Raw genomic sequence first — 13,930 nt, 5'->3', positions numbered from 1 at the left:
GACAGAGGCAAACACCTACAAGGCCTCTATCGAGCATTCTTAAAAACTTGAATTCTCACCCGGGGAGGTGAGAAAACAGATTGTCAGAGCAAGATAGGTACCCATAAATCACCTACTACAGGACAGGCCCAACAAGGAAAACAACAGAAGACCACTGGCCATCACATATAGCCCCCAGCTAAAACCTCTCCAGCGTATCAACAATCTACAACCTATCGTAGAAAATGATCCCCCACTTTCACAAGCCTTGGGAGGCAGGCCAGTCCTCACTTACAGACAGCCCCCAACCTGAAGCAAAGACTCACCATCAGCTACACACCACACCAGAGAGACACTAACCCAGGAACCAATCCCTGTACCAAACCCTGTTGCCTTCTCTGTCCCCATATCTACTTTAGTGACACCATCATAGGACCCAACCACACCATCAGAGGCTCATTCACTTGCACATCTACTAATGTGACACATGCCATCATGTGCCAGCAATTCCCCTCTGCCATGTACATTGGCCAAACCGGCCAGTCTCCATGTAAAAGGATAAATGAACATAAATCGGACATCAGGAAAGGTAACATACAAAAGCCAGTAGGAGAACACTTCAAACTCCCTGGACGCTCAATAGCAGTTTTAAAAGTAGCCGTTCTTCAACAAAAACAACCTTCAAAAACAGACTTCAAAGAGAAACTGCAGAGCTACAATTCATTTGCAACTTAACACCATTAATTTGGGTTTGAATAGGGACTGGGAGTGGTTGGCTCACTATAAAAGCAAATTTTCCCTCCCTTAGTATTGACACCTCCTCATCAATTATTGGGATTGGACCACATCCACCGTTTGGCCTTCAACATTGGTTCTCCACTTGTAAGGTAGCTCCCTTCTCTTCATGTGCCAATATATATTTATGCCTGTATCTGTAATTTTCACTCCATGCATCTGAAGAAGTGGGTTTTTTACCCATGAAAGCTTATGCCCAAATTATTAGTCTTTAAGGTGCCACCGGACTCCTCGTTCCTTTTTCATACCACTTAACAGGGTAGGTGGCTCGTTAGCAATAAGCATAAAGTCATTCATTACAGCATGCGGTATACTGTGGGGAAAATCTTTGGTCCTATTGTATTACCTTAGGATTTCTTTCCCCCTATTTCTTTCTCCAGAAGGAGCTCTGTGTAACAATATAGAAAACAGCGACACATGTTGTCTGGAAACTTGGTGGGTTTCCTTGACTTCTCTCCCACTTGCTTCATAACATCTGTTCCTTTTTAGTACAAAAAGTTCCTATACTGAAATGCTGCCATGTAGCACCGTGGAAGTTGTTAGCAACCATAAAATCCCTGTTGTCTGCAGGTAAATTGTGAATTGGAAGGTTATTAGAGTGGGGGTGGGTGGAGAAAGACCATTTTTAAAAGTAGTCTCCTGCTGGCACACTACACTCATGTAAATACTGTATATTGAAGCCATATGATTCCATTTAATGGGACTACTGTCTCAGACTCAGTAGTTATAGGAAATGCCACATCTCCGTAAAATAATATATACAAGTGAACACTGGCAAAAAACTGCAAACCATTTCAAGAGGGAACTGAGGTCAATCATTCTATTAAAGACAGCATTTCTACTGAGCCCTTGAAGTTAAACTCCTCATCAGCTTAATCAATAGTTTTAAGTTTGAGCTTGCCTGCAAAGAAGAATTCAGAGTTAGACATCGGAGATTATTTCACGCAAGGTGAGGCATCCAGAGAATATGAAATAAAATAGTTGAGCCATTACCTGCAATTTCTATGTGAAATCTGATGCTAAAGACTTCTTAAAATTCTCAGCTGAGGAATTCCAACAGAATATTGATATGTGCCTCTTCTTCTTTCTTTTGCGTTATGAACCTTTTCCATATCTTTGCGCCATCATTTTAATATGAAGGTCCAAACCGAACTCCTCTAATCACAAGACTGAAATCCTCTTTGAGGATTTTGTTCCCATTATATATGGGCAAAGACTTGTCTAAACCATTACCCATAACGTCAGTGTTTGATACCTACTTTAGTACACGATCTTTTTTTGTTTGTTTTTGTTTTAGAGCCTCACAAAGCAAAGCGACGTCTCCTTCACCATTAGATTCCTGTTTATCTCCTAGCAAGCTAGGCAGACACTATTCACCACAGTGTGTTTATTGCTGGAACACATGGGCAAGGTTGCTAAGCATCTGATGGTTCTAATTCAAGGAACTTGGCTTGCTTTTTCTATCAGCAAAGCACTGGCACCCCCCTCTCTTTGACAGATACAAGAGTTGAAGTGCTTTCTTCACAAAGGGTGAACCTCACCCCCTGCAGCCAACCCTCCACAATGCCAATGCGCTAAGTAAGCCTTTTTGAGGGCTTAAGTTGTGTGTAGACTTGGGGAAGAGATGAACTTCATGGAAGACCCCATCCTGTGGGAGGCTGAGTAACCTCAATCCCCGTTGATTTTATCTGTGCTGCTCCATTGGCCTCGTAGGGGTAGGGTTGCAGACCTGGATTCTTACAGTGCTGAGCACTTGCAAGCTTTTATGGAAGTTGGCAGCTCTGGGATCTGGCTTGAAGCCCCCCCACTCAGGCAAAACTCCCTTTGATGTGAACATGTGGTGGTGACTAATAATGGAGGAAAGATTTCGGCTCAGAGCTGGTATGAAGGAGCCCAAGGACTGTACTGTACATTCAGGTTTCATAGTCTAGAAGCATGTGGGTGCGACTGCAAATGGAAAGCATAGCTCCAGCACAGAGAATACCTCTTCCTCACCTAAATTATGCTTGTCACTCTTTCCAGAAGGCTCTCTTACACTGGGGCAGTGGTTTTCAAACTGGGGTATGCCTACCCCTAGGGGTACAAGAGCTCTTCTTGCGGGGGCATGCAACAAAAATTGCATGTAATGGCAGACAATGCGTTTTATTTAGTAAGTATTTTATTTATTTTATTTTATTTGGCACTCTAATCCTAGGTATGTTATGACCCTATAGGTGGGGGTACACAGTAGACTACATTATTTGGAAAGGGATGTGCAGTCTTAAAAGTTTGAAAACCACTGTGCTGGAGCTTACCACTATAAGAACTGATGGGGCCCCTGCAAGGGCGTCTGAACTGTTTTTATATTGGGGGTGCTGAGAGTCCTTGAACAAAACGGTAAACCCTTTCTGGGATGGAGACCATGTATTTGGTTATCAGTGCTTAATTTGTGCCAAGGCTTGCCAGGGCTGAGCGTAGATTTGGCAGTTCATAGCCCCAGCACCTCTGGATTGTCCCTATCAGTTATGAAAGTAAAAATATTGCTTGAGCCCCTGCACCTCTTTCATTACATTTTAAGCACCGGTTGTTATGACCACTTCAAGCTAGGGGGTGCTGCCACACCCCCAGCACCCTTAATTCCAGCACCCCGGCCCTCAGTCCCTTCTTCCGTTGAAGTCAGTGGGTATTTATCGCTGCCTACATTGAGATGAGGATCTGGCACCAGCTTTCTAGCAGCACTTGAATCTTCCTTTCTGCATTTACCCTGCTACAAAACATTGTCCTTGGCAATAATACTGAGTATCTATGGAAATCGAGCAATGCACAACTTTCGTGTTACTAACCTGCTCAGTTTAACAACTACACAAAGACCATCGGGATTAAAGATCCAGAGTAATTATCAAAAAGCCCACTTTCAAGCAGCCCTCTCCAAAAATCACTGCAGCGAACAATAATCCTTGCATTAATACGTAGGAAAAGAGCAAATGAAGATTACATTAATTTTTCACTGTGTGGTTGGTTTTTTCAAATGGGGTGGAAATGTATTTCTTAGCTACTAAATATTTTTGTCATATTTAACTATTATGGAAATGGAAAATGCAGAGTTTGGGACTAGAATGACATACTTAACAATGCACTAACAGAACCATTCATAGACCCGAGACTGAGCTGGGGCTGTCCAGACTGGTTCACTTGGAGGCCTTCTCTTGCAACAACTAATATTCAGTGGCTAGATGCCAAGCTAGGAAGCATGTTACTCCAGCAGCAGTTTCCACCTCCCTTTTTCTGATGGCTCAGGCAGCTATGGAGTTGCCTCTGTATCCGTCATGTGTTTAGATTGCTGATGCTCCTTGTGGGGCTATTCTCTTTCCCTTATGTATGATGGAAGGAAATGTAAAGAGTTTGGGGTTTTTTTCCCCCCCCAGCCTGTAAACAAGGAACTAGGAGATGAATGGCCTGCACAGTTGGATCCAGCGGTGAGCTGGAGCCGGTTCGCAGCGGTTCATGTGAACCGGTTGTTAAATTTTGAAGCTGGTTTAGAACCGGTTGTTTAAGGGGGGGCAAACTCCAGCCCACAGGACCGTCCTGTCCTGCCTGCCTGAGCTCCCAGCTGTGGAGGCTCCCCTGGCTGAGAATCCCTTTTTTTAAAAAATTTTCACTCACCCGGCGGCACTTCGGTGGCAGGTACTTCAGTGCCACCGAAGACCCAGAGCGACTGAAGGAACTGGTTTTTCAGATTTTGGCAGCTCATCTCTGGTTGGATCCTATGCTGATGATCAGGCCCATCAGTCTTTGGGGAAGTTAATGACTCTGAACTCCTTGGCTCAGGCCCAGCACTACAGGGAGCTTTTCTGAATGTCGTTCCAGCAGCAGGTAGTGGTCCATTTTAGCGGCAGAAAGTGACCCTGCCCCTCCCAAAGTACTTGCTTTTCCACCACCACGTTCTGTACCAATACAGGAGCTGTTTACAGCTCACAGGTAGTATGCAATTTACCGCAGAGTAGAAATAGACTGCCTTTTCTCACACCCCAGGAAAAAGGACTCGTGATGCTGATTACCGATTATCATTCAGACTAATCTCAGCCAGAATGCAAAAAGTGTTGTGTTGATCTGCCAAGTTTGTACCGCAAGCTCATTTATTTCATCTAAATGCATTATCCCATTTGCTGCACAGCTGCATTTGAGTCAATTTAGTTACAAAAGCTAATTTATTTATTGTTCGGTTTTATTTTATACGGACAGTATGGCTGGTGAGAGGGGTGATGAACTAGAATTTTGGACCGAACCTGCCACATCCAGAACTCTGAATCATATCCTACATTGCATCTTTCCCCACTGGCATTTTCCTTTAGATATTTGGAGACACATTGCTTCAGACCTGAGTTGAAAGAGAATTCCATGGACTCAGCCCTGTTATCAGTGTAAACCATCGCTTTGGGGAAGCATGGGATATGATGGTCATGCTGCTGTACCCAACCACCCAGGGTAATGGAAATTGGCCTGGATTTAAGTTTGATCTGTTCACAAACCACTGATTGCAACTTGTACATGTGTTCAGTGATGGAGATCTCTGCAGACGTATTTGTTCTGTTAGGTTATCTGAACTCCTGAGTCCCTAACCAGTGCATTTCAAGTGGGGCTCTTTAGATGATCTCACTGTGTCCAGATCTGGCGTCAGAAGGAGTAGTCCAACTCAGAAATTCTTTCCAGCGGCCTTCTGATGGTTTAGTTGCATCTACTGGGAAAATGAGGGCAGGGTGGGGAAAAGCCTTCTACAGTTGCTCTTGTGCTTTTCTGACTATGCAAACATTGCCAGAAGATAATGAGTAAATAGTTGGTCATTGCTCACAGATTTCTAAAATGGGGGAAGGCGGGGTAGGGAATCCATGTTCCCAGAAGCTCATAGTCTAGAGCAGAGGTGGGCAAACTACAGCCCAGGGGCTGCATCCGGCCCTCTGGATGTTTTAATCCGGTCCTCGAGCTCCAGCTGGGGAGCAGGGCCTGGGACTTGCCCCGCTCCGTGCGGCTCCCGGAAACAGCAGCATGTCCCCTCTCCAGCCTCCTTTGCATAGGGGCAGCCGGGGGCTCCGCATGCTGCCCCACCCCAAGCGCTGCTCCCGCAGCTCCCATTGGCTGGAAACCACTGACAGTGGGAGCTGCAGGGGTGGTGCCTGCAGACGGGGCAGCACGCGGAGCTGCCTGGCTGCACCTCCGTGTAGGAACCAGAAGGGGGACACGTTGCTGCTTTTGGGAGCTGCTTGAGATTAGCATGCCCCTGCACCCCCAACTCCAAAGCCCGCACCCCAGCTCCCAATTTTGTGAGCCTTAATGGCCTGCCGTACAATTTCCATACCCAGATGTGGCCCTCAGGCCAAAAGGTTTGCCCACCCCTAGTCTAGAGGAACTTGTACATTGTAACCTTCAGTAAATTTCCCCATTATTGAACTGTCCCATCTTTTTATTTTTTTATATTAGCATCATAAGTATTTCTGGTTTTTTTGTTTGTTTGGTTGGTTCCCCCGCCTCCCCCAGGTAGTGTTTTCCCCCTCTAATCTGATTTAGGTTGTTGTATCGATGCCAAGTCTAGTGCAGGGGTAATCCAATTATTTTTGTCAAGGTCTAGGCAAGGTCCAGACTCCAGAGAAAATAATACCGATGATGATGATGATTTTGTATTAAGTAAATTAAAAAATATTTCACAGTCCATTCAAAAGCATCGAGTGGTCCGGATTTGGCCCGGGGCCTGCCTATTGACTATCCCTGCTCTCGTTCCACTTCTGGGTCTAGGAATTCTCCCCGAATCCATTCAGAAGCACATGAACCCAAAAGTTGTCTCTGGTCTGGCAAGGGGGAAACCCGAATTCCTGCAAACGTCAAGTCCCATGAAACCATGAGAATTCTGGGGAGAAATGTCTTGAACCCACTGTAAGCCCCTCTTGGAAGGGTTGGTACAACTCTAGCTCTGCTTAGTGTCGGGGATGGAAGCTTGGGTTCGCTCACATTGTCAAAGTGAATAGGGGAAACCTAACAATGCCAATTAACTCACTTTCTCTGTCATGAGTTACCAGTGAGTGCTCAAGGTAAAGCTAGAGAGAGAGATTTGGCATTACAGATACCCAGCGTGATATTGGGGGGATGCTGCTTTGGGAGAATCTTGTCAGAGAGAAAGCAGAAAATTGAGGTCACAACTGCTTGTATTCACTCATGCAAGAGGAGAGTTGTTAGCTCGAGTGCCTTGGCCAGATGCTTGCTTGGGAACTAGTATTCTGTCTACATATGTTCCCCCATTTGACAGGCTACAATATGTCTTTGCTTCTTGTGCTAAAATAATTGCTAAAAGCTGTTCAACTGCCATGCTCCACTTTAAGCCTTCATTTACACTAGCTCCTAAAATCCTAGTGTATCTGCATCAGTGCAGTCCCCTAACGCATCCGTGTTTACACCAATGCAGCCTGATTTGAATCCGTGAAGCTTTATCAGTTCTTCTGCACTGCAAATCACATTCCACTGGTTAAATGGTATCTTTGTTAGCTTCATTGACCCAAATCCCTATCTCCATAAGTAAAATCCCTGTGTTGACCCAGGCTTTAGTGATGGCTGCATGTCAGTGGTGAGTTTAGCCATTTGTATGAAGAAAAGGAGGACTTGTGGCACCTTAGAGACTAACCAATTTATTTGAGCATAAGCTTTCGTGAGCTACAGCTCACTTCATCGGATGCATACTGTGGAAAACACAGAAGATGTTTTTATACACACAGACCATTAAAAAATGGGTGTTTATCACTACAAAAGGTTTTCTCTCCTCCCACCCCACTCTCCTGCTGGTAATAGCTTGTCTAAAGTGATTACTCTCCTTACAATGTGTATGATAATCAAGGTGGGCCATTTCCAGCACAAATCCAGGTTTTCTCCGTAATTGTGTAAAATGGATATTTTGTTATGGTGGGAGTCACCAGATGGCGTTGTTGCAGTCTAGAAGGTTTTTTTGTTGGCATACAAGCGGCGGAGAGTTTTTTGAAGAAATGCTGTATTGTTGTTTCTGAGACGTGTAGGGTCTTTTGGAGATGCTGTTACAAATAGCAAAAGCCTCTGTGCTCTCCATTAATCTCTAGAGTTAATTGTTGGTTTGGCATTGCCTCCTGGAAACCAGGCGTAGGTATATGGGCTATGATTTCTGAAAGGGGCGGGAGGGCGGGGTTGCCTACATGTTGCGTGTGATCACCTGTGTTCAAGAACTTGGGTGTCTATTGCTTTTTTTTTTTTTGTAGTTCAACTTGTTTTATTTACAGTATATAAAGCAAAGACTCCATGTCACTGATTCCTCCTCCAACAGGAAACTGTTCTGCAAAACCCCAACCTCCTGTACTTCAGCAGAGGGGCAAAAATATTTTGTGTGCGTGTGGATTAATTTTTCTCAATACGGTAAAAACTACACAGCAAAGGTTGTCTTCATTTTCTCTTTTTGTTCAGCTCAGAACACAGTGTTAGTGCTCAAGGTGGATAAATAACAATGATTTATAAAAATCAAAATAGTTTTCTCATGAAATGTTTAATGTAAATAATTTTACTAGATTATACTATGTTCTGGCCTTAACATAGATTGTAATAATTTCAAATTGGATTTTTTTTATTTTATTTTTTTTTTTAAATCCAGCAGTACATGCCTGCTGCCAAAGTTTTAAAGAAAGTCAAACCACTGAAGTGGTGGATGTCATTGGCTAAGTACCTGCAACAGAGTTTGTTCACGGGCTAAAACCAGCTTTTGGCAGCTGTAGCCTCTTGTGTGGGTGCAGAGAGACAGTCTTTTCTTCATTTCAGTTTATTTAACTAGTTCAGTGCAATGACTAACTAGTTCAGTCAAAGTTGACAAATTGATTAGAAGTTGAAAATGCAGGAAGGCTTGTTTTCCACTGGATCAATAAAAACAGGCATGCAAGGATGAGACTTACTAGTCCAGAAATCTTGAAAGAAATGGATGATGAGAACCACAAACAGTCAGTTCAGCTCACCAACTATAGCCTCTACTTCCATTGTTTAATACAATCAGTTTAAAAAGCAAAACTTGTGATAAATGTCTTTTTTGTTTTTGTTTTTTTCTTGTATAGCAACCATTTAAGCTAGTTTTACCTAACTAGTAAATGTTTTTAAATGGTCGTTTTGTATATTTTTTAATTGAATTCCAATTTCTATCCCAGTGCATCTTGACACACATTTCAAGTAAATGACCCTAATAAACAAGAAATGTACCATCAACCATTTTCTAACCCATTTGATTTTTAATTTTTACTTTTACTGTATGTCAAAGTATATACTTGCTTAAATGTATACAGATACACTATATCCTTGTGATTGGCAAAAAAGTACCAAACTTTGTGTAAAGGCTTGTTGCAAATCAACATGTTTTAATGGTTACCAGCCAGTGAGAATCACCTTTGCTTTAGAAAAACAACTAAAAAGTACGAGTGCAATACAAGGTTGGAAATAAATTATTTAAATCGGGTTTCTCGCTTGCTAATTTAAATGATCAAATTTAATCATGGTTTAAATCAGTTTGCTTTAAATCAATCCACTCTGTCTGCACTTACCAAATAGTGTTGAGATCCTTGATGCTGAGCCATGTTATAAATGCATCCAATTGCCATTTTATGATATAAATATTCTACATGGCATAAGCTCTGGATCATTTGAACTTGTTCTTTCTCTAAACTCTGGTGTGGGCTCAGGAAAAGCATTGCAGTTACACTAAGTCTGAGCCCTAAGTATAGCAGATGGGACTTCCTAGATAAAAAGATTTCTAGCAATAAAAAAAACCCAGGTATTTCATGGCTTTTTAATGGTACTTTTTATAGCATGAAGAATGGTTTGAAAAGCACCCAGGGACCTAGATTTATCTATGTAAACATTAATATCCTTCTAAATTGGTCCCATGTAATTCACTGTGAACAAGTCTTAATTCAATATTATTTTATTTGTACAGAGCTATTCCACTTTCAAATGCACTCCTTCCTCTTGTCTGACAGGGTGGCTTCTCTCTGGTAGCTGCCTTCTGTACCTACAATCCAACTGTGGGCATATATTGGGTAGTTTAAAGGAGTGACGATTTAGATTTGCCCCACTTTTGAAGGGCACAGACTGGGTCAGCTTTTTGATACCATGACTCGTAACTCAAAAAGGTTATTTTTCATTCTGAGTTGTTAACTAGTGCTAGGAACTGCGGCAGTCCTTAACCAAAACCTCAGGTAATGAAGTATCATGTGTATGTACTGAAACATGTACTATAGCCCTGTACTGGATATGGTGAGTGCTGTGTGTGTCAGAGACCATATATTGCTGGGCATAGTGGAGATTCTTTCTTGCCTCTGGTGGCAGAGTGAATTCTATCCTCCCTGCTACCTTTTTAAAGTTCTGAATGGCCAGCAGCACAGTGGCATCTAAGCAGCACTAGAGGGCCAGTGGTTTAATATGCAGGGATATGAATACACCTAAAACTTGGGAGTAAGACCATCTCTAATAACTGGAGCATCATGGACATGCATAGTGCTGTATAAATGCAGAAGACAAGGTTCCTACCCTGAATAGCTTGCTATCTAAATGAGAGAAATGATAATGACCCCTAGCTGGAGAGTGGATGAATACTATTTAGAGTAATACAAGAGGTATTACTATGAAGTATGATCTATCTTAAATAAACAAATAAATAACTACAAATTTTGAGTGAGAAGAGGGTGGATGCTTCAAGCCTAGAGAGCAAGATTTATGAGCAGCAGTACAGTAATGCCTTAAGGGCCCAACCAAGATCAGGGCTCCATTGTGCAAGGTGCTGTACATACAGAGTAAGAGCCCGTCTCTACCCCAAAAAGTTTAGGTTGGAATTTTCAAAGGAGCCCAAGGGATTTAAACACACACTCCCATTTGCATCCTATGGGAGTTGGGCACTCTACTCTTAGGAGTGTTTTGAAAAGCCTCGCCTAAGTAAATGAGGCAGAAAGGATGGGAGGACAATTATGTGCTCAAATGAGGGAAAGAAGCCAAAGGTGACTTAGGAAAAATTGACCAATCTAATATGTATTTTAGGCCTCTGTACATGCTAAGCACCAGCCTGTTCCAGATGTTTCCCAGAAGCCTGAGCTGAGCTGGACTGAGCAGAATACTTGAGCACGTAACAGAATGAGCTGTGGCTTCTGTCCAGCCAGTCCGGCTCCTGGGCATATTAAAGATCACATTCCTTGTTGCATTTGAATGCTTTGGATTGCAGTCCTAGCTGGAATCAGGAACGAGAAAAGGGGAAAAACTTTTTTTTTTTTTTAAGATCATGAGTACTTAAGCCTCATTGGTTGCTTTTAAGCAAAAGTTCTGATCTTTATGCATCTAGGGAGAAATTCAGCCCTGCAGCAAAAGACCTATTGCACCCTCTCAATGGGGCTTCGGGATATCTGTCCTGTGGTGAATATCACTAGTGCTGGCTTCTTTGTAGTGGTGAGGAGTGAATGTCATAACCTCATCTCCAATGCCTAGTTCAAAACTTCCTCCAAACAACCCCTTACCCTATACACAGCTTCTACTTTCCATGTGGTCTTTTTATGGATGAAGTGAGGCTTCAGTGAGAAAACTCTAAATACTGCTTACCAGATTTTCGAGTGTTTCTCTAGCTCTGATCTCTTACAAGGTGTTTTGTACCGAGGCTGCTATTTCATACCTGTAATGTAACACTGAGTGTGTCAGTGGCTTAGCTCTGCTTGCAGGCTAAATCATACAGTTTAGCTGTTTATCATAAAGAACTTTTAATGATGATATTTGGCAGATAGTATTGTAAAGTCTCCTGGCCTTCTCAAAAGTATCAAGGGCACAAATAAATCAGCATCTGCTTGTGTTATGTATGGTGCTGTCCTCCTATCAATTACCACCTTCTACAATTCCATTAAAAGAGTAGGATGTCCAGAGCTGTAGTGGGAATTTGCCTGATTTTGTATCTTGTTACCATCTCCGAACTGTGCTCAGGTTCACTTAAAATTGGATGAACCTCTATCCTGTTTTGCAGGGTTATGGTTTCTGAGTTGTTTAGTACTTAAAACTCTTGAATTCACAGGAAGATGCAGGCGTCTGGTTCCTGAAAAATCAGATCTTATATTTACAATATGAAATCCCTCAGGTTTTCTCTTGGGCTGAAAGGTATTTGTAAATATAACCTCCTCCTCCTTTGAGTTAGCGTTGATTCCTGCTTTGTCTGTTTGGTTCTATGTGCAATATTTTTGCTAGTGCAGTAAAAATGTTCATCAAACTGAACACACTAACCAGTTGCATGCAGGATGTTGAATTTCAACAGATGAGTTCAGTTAAGAAACTTCCCACAATTTGCATACGCCCTATTGTCAAGTGGGATAGAGGTCAATTCAGCATATTTATTGTCATCAGGAAAAAGTCCTAGCTTCCTCCTGGCTGAAATCCCAGTGTGATTCCTGTAATAAATTTCATCCTGATGCTTGCACTATGAAAACCTAAATCTTCCTTTCCACCACTAGATGTCACACACTTGATTCTCATTTTATTTTTTTTATATATATATTTTTTATTTTTAAAGGTGCATTCAGTTCAGAATATTACTTGGTCAGCCTCTGCAATTCCTCTCTGAAAACCTCATTTGAGGAAGATAATAAGGTAAGTCTGTTGATCAGCCAATACTAGTTGCTGGATACAGGGTTAATTCTTTGAGTGGGTTGCCTAAAAATAAACTTTGTCATTTTATACCACACACGCACTTCCCTCATCTCAAAAAGTTTGATAATTTTTACTCTTATCTCACCTTCCTAAAGAGAAGAAATATGTTTTGAAATGTGCTGGAACCTCAAGAAAAGTCCATTTCAAGTTTCAGAGTAGCAGCCGTGTTAGTCTGTATTCGCAAAAAGAAAAGGAGTATTTGTGGCACCTTAGACTAACCAATTTATTTGAGCATAAGCTTACATGAGCTACATCCGATGAAGTGAGCTGTAGCTCACAAAAGCTGATGCTCAAATAAATTGGTTAGTCTCTAAGGTGCCACAAGTCCTCCTTTTCATTTCAAGTTTAAGGTTCATTTTTCTTTTTCCTTTTTTTTTTTTTTAATCTTTGCCAGACTAGTTCACCAGTTTCCATAAATAAGATGGCTAAAAACAATAACTACTGAAGAGTTCACACACCAAAGGATGTCTGAATCTTTAGTTCCAGTTGACAGTGTCCACTCTACATCCCAAAGAAAACATTTCTGCTATATTAGCTCTCCTGGTGGCAGGCCTCGCAGGAAGGCTAAGTGACTAAACCATGGAGACTGCATTTCCCACCTCTTTTTCAATCTGTCCCCTTGTACACAGAGTTAACATATGTTAGTAATCTGCTGTGCTTACAGTAGGGTGACCAGATGTCCCGATTTTATAGGGACAGTCCCGATATTTGGGGCTTTTTCTTATATAGGTGCCTATTACGCCCCTAGCCCCGTCCCGATTTTTCACACTTTCTATCTGGTCACCCTAGCTTACAGTGACAGGGTTTACACTTAAAGTCAATGTAATGTTTGTGAAATGATTAGGGTTATTTAAAGCAATACACTGTTGCTGCAGTGTTTGGAATTATACAGATTTGTATAAGTACAAAGTCCAGGCAGGTGTACTATGCTTTATACAGGTACGTTAATGGGAGAGAATGAACAGCTGTTAATAATTCAATAGAGAGAGACTGCTAGAATCCTTATTTCCTGTGAAAATGTTTGCAATGTTAAGATTTGTTTTAGAAAGGGTTTGCATAGTCCATAAGTGTGTGGAGAGAAAGAGAGACACATACACTTGGCAGGGATCAGAGACATTCCTGCAGAACCAATTAAGAAGCCAGTGCAAATAAGTGAGGAGGTAAGTAGCGCTTTCTGTAGGTGTTCCAGCTTCATCATTTTTATCTTCACCCGCGCAGAGTAGCTGTTTTATTTCTCTAGGTAGAAGGAAGTTGAGTATATCAAAGAAACATGGGAGGGGGGAAGGTGTCTTTATGCTATTTCAAGATATTTCCATTGCACATAGTGGGCAAGAACATAAAATGCAAGACTAATTGTTTCCCACTGAAATAAGCATATATCTTACATCCAGCTGCATGGACTGTACTGAAAATGGCTTAGAAACCTCTTGACAATCTCAAGAATATGCTCACTTGTTTCATT

General features: G+C 42.0%; 1 long non-coding RNA gene across 1 annotated transcript in view; it reads left to right on the top strand.

Annotated features, from left to right (window-relative positions):
• LOC114021643 overlaps positions 1-12,702 on the top strand; it is a 39,175-nt gene extending 26,473 nt beyond the window's left edge. The window contains exon 3 of the long non-coding RNA XR_005222646.2: positions 12,332-12,702. This is a non-coding gene — a long non-coding RNA (uncharacterized LOC114021643). The remainder of the gene's footprint in view (positions 1-12,331) is intronic.
• Positions 12,703-13,930: the final 1,228 nt, after the last annotated feature.

The sequence above is a fragment of the Chelonia mydas genome, chromosome 17, assembly GCF_015237465.2.
Source record: "Chelonia mydas isolate rCheMyd1 chromosome 17, rCheMyd1.pri.v2, whole genome shotgun sequence".
Lineage (NCBI taxonomy): Eukaryota > Metazoa > Chordata > Testudines > Cheloniidae > Chelonia > Chelonia mydas.
Note: the sequence above shows the minus strand (reverse complement) of the source record. Positions and strands in the feature narration are given on the sequence as shown.